Here is an 8,039-nt window from a genome sequence, read left to right as displayed (position 1 = left end):
AAGGTGAATGGATAATGAACACTAAGGGACAATTTAGCATTTCTTTCGACACCAATCAAGTAAACAAACTCAAATTAACTTAGGGACAAAGTAAAAGGGGCAGCTCCCCAAAAGAAAGGGGGAACAGCCCGAACCAAAATCAAAGTCGAAAGGAAACTTAAAACGTCTAACCAAAAGGTGATTATCGGGGTCGATAATACACCCCAGCGGCGCCCAGCGGTCGCGGAAGGCGTCAACCGCGCCCGTGGACACCGCATGCTCCCTCTCCAGAGACACCTGGCCGCGAATGTAGCCGCGGTAGAGGGGAAGACAGTCGGGATGGACGGCCCCGTCGATCGCCCGCTGCCTGGACCTATTGATGGCGCGTCTCGCCAGGCCCAGGAGCAGGTTCACGAGGAGGTCGGCATCCCGACCCACCCCTCTTCACACCAGGTGCCCGTAGATCAGGAGCGTGGGACTGAAGTGCAGACAAAACATCAGTAAGAGGTGTTTGAGGAAACCAAAAAGGGTGTGCAGTCTAAAACACAGAACGTAGACATGGTCCACGGACTCCACGAGGCCACAGAAAGGGCAGTCTCGGGAGCCCGTGTACCGGAAAAACCTACGGTTGTACGGCACTGCTGCGTGCAACACCCTCCACCCCAGGTCCCTGAGATAATTGGGGGAGATCCCTCCGTAGAGGGACCTCCACTGGGGACAATTTAGCATGGCCAATCCACCTAACCTGCACATCTTTGGACACTAAGGAACAATTTAGCATGGCCAATCCACCTAACCTGCACATCTTTGGACACTAAGGAACAATTTAGCATGGCCAATCCACCCTAACCTACACATCTTTGGACACTAAGGGACAATTTAGCATGGCCAATCCACCTAACCTGCACATCTTTGGACACTAAGGGGCAATTTAGCATGGCCAATCCACCTAAACTACACATCTTTGGACACTAAGGGACAATTTAGCATGGCCAATCCACCTAACCTGCACATCTTTGGACACTAAGGAACAATTTAGCATGGCTAATCCATGTGCAAACTCCACACAGATAGTGACCCATGCCAGAATGGAACCTGGGTCCCTGGCGCTGTGAGGCAGCAGCACTACCCACTGTGCCACCATGCTGCCCCTCTTCTCCTGTTTGTCTCCGGAGGGGTTCTTCTTCTACTCACTATACAGTCAGGGTGACTGCGACAATTTCTCCCAGAATTCTCCTCGGTGAAGTCTCTCTGCTACTTCTGCTGGATGTTCTTGAATTATGATAACGTTTATTAACTGCTAAAGAGGTAAGGAAAAATGGTAAAACACATGCATCTACATTCATACAGGTTAGAATTGAGATTTGAGTCCAATAGTAAGTAAATATAAATAAAAGGTTATACAGAACAGTCCTTGAGTTGTGAGGAGTAGATGATGTGTTGCGGCCCTGGTGGATTGATTGCAGTTTGATTCCAGTATGGCGAGTAGTTAATTCTTCGATTCAGGTGTCCTATGGTTTAGTAGCAAGATTTCTATTCTTTTTGCGGCTGCTGGCTGATCGACCTCCACAGTCAGAGAAAGAGTTTTAGAAATCCCTGCAAAAGATGGTTATTTTTGCAGGGGTCCTGCTTTAGGGGAGGGTAGGACCACTCAAAGATAAAGGAGGGAACTTGTGCTTGGAGGCAGAGGATGTGGGCAAGATGGTGGAAGGGTGTTTTTTTGGCTGGAGGTGCGTGACTAGTGGTGTTCCGCAGGGATCCACGCTGGGACCACTGCTGTTTGTGATATATATCAATTACTTGGATGAAAACATGGATGGGTGGGTTAGTAAGTTTGCAGACGACATAAAGATAGATGGAGTTGTGGACAATGTAGAAGGTCAAAGGACACAGCGGGATATAGGTCAGCTGAAGATATGGGCGGAGAAATGGCAGATGGAGTTTAATCCGGGTAAGTGTGAGTTGCTGCATTTTGGGAGATCAAATGTTAAGGGTGAGTATAGAGTTAACAGCAGGACTCTGAACAGCATTGATGTACAGAGGGATCTTGGGGTTCAAGTCCATAGCTCCCTGAAAGTGGCCACAGAAGAAGCTATGGTGGTAAAGAAGGCAAACGGCATGCATTGAGTACAAGAGTCAGGATGTCATGTTGCAGCTTTATAAAGCTTTGGTTAGGCCGCATTTCAAAGTATTGCGTTCAATTCTGGTCGCCACATTACGGGAAGGATGTAGAGGCTTTGGAGAGGGTGCGGAAGAGGTTTACCAGGGTGCTGCCTGGATTAGAGGGTATAAGCTCTGAGGAGAGGCTGGATAAACTAGGGTTGTTTCCTCTGGAGCAGCAGAGGCTAGGGGAGACCCGATAGAAGTCTATAAAATTCTGAGAGGCAGAGATAGGGTTTGACAGTCAGAATCTTTTTCCCCGGAGTTGAAATGTCTAATACTCGGGGGCACGCACTGAAGGTGACGGGGGAAAGATCAAAGGAGATGTGAGGGGCAAGTTTTTTACACAGAGAGTGGTGGGTGTCTGGAACGCGCTGCCAGGGGTGGTGGTGGAGGCAGATACGATTGGGGTGTTTAAGGGGCTTTTAGATAAGCACATGAATATGTGAGGAATAGAGGGATGTGGAGCAAGGGCAGGCAGAAGAGATTAGTTTAACTTGGAGTCATGTTCGACACAACATGGTAGGCTGGAGGGCCTGTTCCTGTGCTGGACTGTTCCATGTTCTATCTTACCTGTAAGAAGTCTCACAACACCAGGTTAAAGTCCAACAGGTTTATTTGGTAGCAAATACCATAAGCTTTCGGAGCAATGCTCCTTCGTCAGATGGAGTGGTCTCTGTTCTCAAACAGGGCACAGACACAGAAATCAAATTACAGAATACTGATTAGAATGCAAATCTCTACAGCCAGCCAGGTCTTAAATGTACAGACAATGTGGGTGGAGGGAGCATTCAACACAGGTTAAAGAGATGTGTATTGTCTCCAGACAGTACAGCTTGTGAAATTGTGCAAGTCCAGGAGGCAAGCTGTGGGGGTTACTGATAATGTGACATAAATCCAACATCCCGGTTTAGACCGTCCTCATGTGTGCGGAACTTGGCTATCAGTTTCTGCTCAGTGACTCTGCGCTGTCGTGTGTCGTGAAGGCCGCCTTGGAGAACGCTTACCTGAAGATCCAAGGCTGAATGCCCGTGTCCACATCATGACTATGTTACCTGTACAGGGTGAATCACAGAGGTTTTGGGTGATTCCAAAGTTAAGTGGACAACCTGTTAGGATGGAGGTTGTTACTGGTGCTGCTGTAATTCCTGTAATTCTTTAATTTCTGAGACTACACACCAACAAAAGCTGACGCCTCTTCCTTTACAGCCAGCTGATGTGATTTTACAGCCGTCTGCAGAAGAGGTCATGCCGTTAAAAGATCAGGGGAGGGATTTTCCGGATACGCTCGCCCCAAAACCGGAAAACACCGCCCGAGGTTGCATGGTCCGCCCCTCGCCCGCTATGATTCCCGTGGCGGGCGGGACGGGAAAATTCCGGTCCTCATCATGGTCAATGTACAGGTGAGTGAGCAGACAATGGAATTGTCTATCCATGTGGTCCATGGTAATTTTCCAGCTCGATTTGGGAGATTATGGTTGGAGAAGATAAAGCTGAACTGAAGTGCTGTCAACAGACTGGTTGATGTCAAAACAGACCTCCAGCACCTTCTGGATAAATGCAAGAGTGTATTGAAGAGGCACTTGGCTCAATGAAGGGAGTTCAAGTGAAACTCAAGATAGAGTCTAATAGTCAACCAAAAGGTTTCAAAGCAAGAGCAGTGCCATATGCAATTCGTCCCAAGGTCGAAGAAGAATTAGTACAACATGTTAACACTGGTACGTTAGAGCCGGCAACAACGGCTGACTGGGCCACCCCCATCGTACGTGTCATGAAATCAGATGGTTCAGTTTGTATTTGTGGTGATTTTAAAAGCACCATAAATCCAGTGTTGTGTGCTGATCAACATCCACTTCCTTTAATTGAAGATTTCATTGCTGGGTTATCAGCTGGGCAGAAATTCAGCAAGATTGATCATTCGCAAGCATATTTACAAATGAATGTACCCTCTGAATCACAACCATTGCTTACCATCGTTACTCATAAAGGTCTTTTTCATGATTAAATGTTGCTTTTTAGAATAACATCCAGACCAGCCCTATTCCACAGATCAATGGATCAGATTTTAAGTGGGCTCTCTGGTGTATAATGTTGTCTGGATGATGTTCTAATTACAGGGTCCAGTGAACAAATGTATTTGAATAATTTAAAAGCAACATTGGAATGTCTTCAAACAAGGCCCACTCTTTTTTAGCAGTTAAAGGGACAAGATCTTGGGCAGCACGGTGGCATGGTGGTTAGCACTACTACCTCACAGCACCAGGGACCCAGGTTTGATTCCCAGCTTGGGTCACTGTCTGTGCGGAGTTTGCACATTCTCCCCGTGTCTGCGTGGGTTTCCTCCGGGTGCTCCGGTTTCCTCCCACAGTCCGAAAGACGTGCTGGTTATGTGCATTGGCCATGCTAAATTCTCCCTCAGTGTACCCAAACAGGAGTGTGGCGACTAGGGGATTTGCACAGTAATTTCATTGCAGTGTTAATGTAAGCCTACTTGTGGCACTAATAAATAAGCTTTAAACTTAAAGATCTGGAGAGAAAACCAGGCAGTGGAGCTGGAGAGCTTCAAGCCAGTTTTCTCACCAGAACTGATACTCTGCCAAATTCTCTTCAGGTTCCACCCACAGAAAATAGGAGCAGGAGTAGGCCATTTGACCCCTCAAGTCTGTTCTTCTTTGATCCTAATACGACCTGTTGTAATTCAGCCAAACGCCAGTTTCCCATCACCAACACCCTTTATTGTGAGCACAGGAAAAGACCGTGTCTGCAGCTTGCAGTCAGGTAGCCTTCACCTCGGGACTTACAACAATGGTTCAGGTAGAGTAACAGGTTTAAACACCCCCGCTGGCTGCTTCCCATTGGGCAGGCCTCCACTCACTCAATCAGGGAGCTCATACTCCACGGACCCCGCAGGGAGATGTATTAATGATTCCCCCATGGAGTTTGTGACCATCATAACATCCCTCTCCCCCTTAGGCCCGTGTCTCACCCTGCACTCCCACTGCAAGGAGATCCTTTCCATCACTTGGCGCTTGGTCAGAGGTCCGTTGAAAACAGGGCTGGATCACATGATGTAAACCGAACAGGGGGCATTCTCTTCCAGAGGAAGAGTCACAGGGTTACCGATGTGGGTTCCTCCTCAGGTTCCACTTCAGCGCAGAGGCCCACCCCTTCAACCTCCATCTCCGAGTCCGTACCTTCGCTATCCAGGGGGACCAACACAGAGTCAGCTTCAAGCTGAGGGCTAGCACTGGCAATCTCCATGGCTGGTGGCGGGGGGTTGACTCGGGTAATGACTCCCTGGTCCTGAGGTGGTCCAAGTGCTTCTTTAGGGCTTTACCCTGAACTTTGACCTTGTAAGATACTGGTCCTGTTTTCTCCATAATGATCCCAGGGACCCATCTGGGACCATCCCCGAATTCCTTACATGAATCATAGAAATCATAGAAACCCTACAGTGCAGAAGGAGGCCATTAGGCCCATCGAGTCTGCACCGACCACAATCCCACCCAGGCCCTACCTCCACATATTTACCCGCTAATCCCTCTAACTACACATCTCAGGGACAATTTTTAACCTGGCCAATCAACTTAACCCGCACATCTTTGGACTGTGGGAGGAAACCGGAGCACCCGGAGGAAACCCACGCAGACACGAGGAGAATGTGCAAACTCCACACAGACAGTGACCCGAACCGGGAATCGAACCCGGGACCCTGGAGCTGTGAAGCAGCAGTGCTAACCACTGTGCTACCGTGCCGCCCCAGATCACCTGTTGCAAAAGTTCTTTCTGCAGAATCAAAGTTTCTTTTTTGGTTTTCCCTGTTGGGACTTTACCCTCCTCGCCAAGTTTGGGAATAATCGGCTCAATCATGAGGAACAGAGAGATCTTGGGGTCCATATCCACAGATCTCTAAAGGTTGCCACTCAAGTGGATAGAGCTGTGAAGAAGGCCTATAGCGTGTTAGCTTTTATTAACAGGGGGTTGGAGTTTAAGAGCCGTGGGGTTATGCTGCAACTGTACAGGACCTTGGTGAGACCACATTTGGAATATTGTGTGCAGTTCTGGTCACCTCACTATAAGAAGGATGTGGAAGCGCTGGAAAGAGTGCAGAGGAGATTTACCAGGATGCTGCCTGGTTTGGAGGGTAGGTCTTATGAGGAAAGGTTGAAGGAGCTAGGGCTGTTCTCTCTGGAGCGGAGGAGGCTGAGGGGAGACTTAATAGAGGTTTATAAAATGATGAAGGGGATAGATAGAGTGAACGTTCAAAGACTATTTCCTCGGGTGGATGGAGCTATTACAAGGGAGCATAACTATAGGGTTCGTGGTGGGAGATATAGGAAGGATATCAGAGGTAGGTTCTTTACGCAGAGAGTGGTTGGGGTGTGGAATGGACTGCCAGCAGTGATAGTGGAGTCAGACACATTAGGAACATTTAAGCGGTTATTGGATAGTCACATGGAGCACACCAGGATGATAGGGAGTGGGATAGCTTGATCTTGGTTTCAGATAAAGCTCGGCACAACATCGTGGGCTGAAGGGCCTGTTCTGTGCTGTACTGTTCTATGTTCTATGTTCTATAATCTGGTACGAAGCCATCGTCCCATCTGCTGGAGCAACACCTGTTGAGGTGTGCGGTGTGGTCCTGTACTTGAACAAAGACCATGCCAGTTTAGTTACCATGGATGCCAGGGGTTGTTTCCTCATGCCATTTCTGAAGGATTGAACCACCCGTTCTGCCAGTCCATTTGATGAGGGTTGATGAGGTGCAGTCGAGACATTTTTCTTTGTTCATGCGTGAGACATGGGTGTCGCTGGCTGGGCCAGCATTTTGTTCCCATCCCGAGTTGCCCGAGAGCAGTTGAGAGTCAACCACATTGCTGTGGCTCTGGAGTCACATGTAGGCCAGACTGGGTACGATTTCCTTCCCAAAAGGACTTTTGTGAACCAGATGGGTTTTTCATGTAGGATAGCATTGGAGAGCACAAAGTTCTGGAAATCACCGTGAGCAAAGACCGTGCCGTTATCGGAAAGCAAGACTTCCGGTATTCCATGTGTACCAAAATTTTGTCGTAATTTCTTGATCGTAGCTTGAGAAGTCATGGAGCCCGTACACTGCACCTTCAACCACTTGGGGTGTGTGTCCACCGTGACTAAGAACATGGAACCCATGAAAGGAAAGTGCAAAAGTCCACATGGACACGTACCCATGGCCTGCCAGGAAGGTCGAGGGTGGGTGCATTCCCCCCCCCCCCCCCCCGCCGAGTAAATACACACTGCATTCCCTCCCCCACCGAGTAAATACACAATGCATTCCCCCCCCCCCGCCGAGTAAATACACACTGCATTCCCCCCCCCCCCCGCCGAGTAAATACACACTGCATTCCCCCCCCCCCGAGTAAATACACACTGCATTCCCCCCCCCCGAGTAAATACACACTGCATTCCCCCCCCCCCCCCGCCGAGTAAATACACACTGCATTCCCCCCCCCGAGTAAATACACACTGCATTCCCCCCCCGAGTAAATACACACTGCATTCCCCCCCCCGCCGAGTAAATACACAATGCATTCCCTCCCCCCCCGAGTAAATACACACTGCATTTCCCCCCCCCCGAGTAAATACACACTGCATTCCCCCCCCCCCCGAGTAAATACACACTGCATTCCCCCCCCCCCCCCCCCCCACCCCGTGCTGTACCTGTCCTGGGAGTGTTTGATGGGGACAGCGTAGAGGGAGCTTTACTCTGTATCTAACCCCGTGCTGTACCTGTCCTGGGAGTGTTTGATGGGGACAGTGTAGAGGGAGCTTTACTCTGTATCTAACCCCGTGCTGTACCTGTCCTGGGAGTGTTTGATGGGGACAGTGTAGAGGGAGCTTTACTCTGTATCTAACCCCGTGCT

This window comes from Mustelus asterias, chromosome X (genome assembly GCF_964213995.1).
Source record: "Mustelus asterias chromosome X, sMusAst1.hap1.1, whole genome shotgun sequence".
NCBI lineage: Eukaryota > Metazoa > Chordata > Chondrichthyes > Carcharhiniformes > Triakidae > Mustelus > Mustelus asterias.
The sequence above is the reverse complement of the archived record's forward strand: the minus strand, read 5'-3'. Positions refer to the sequence as shown.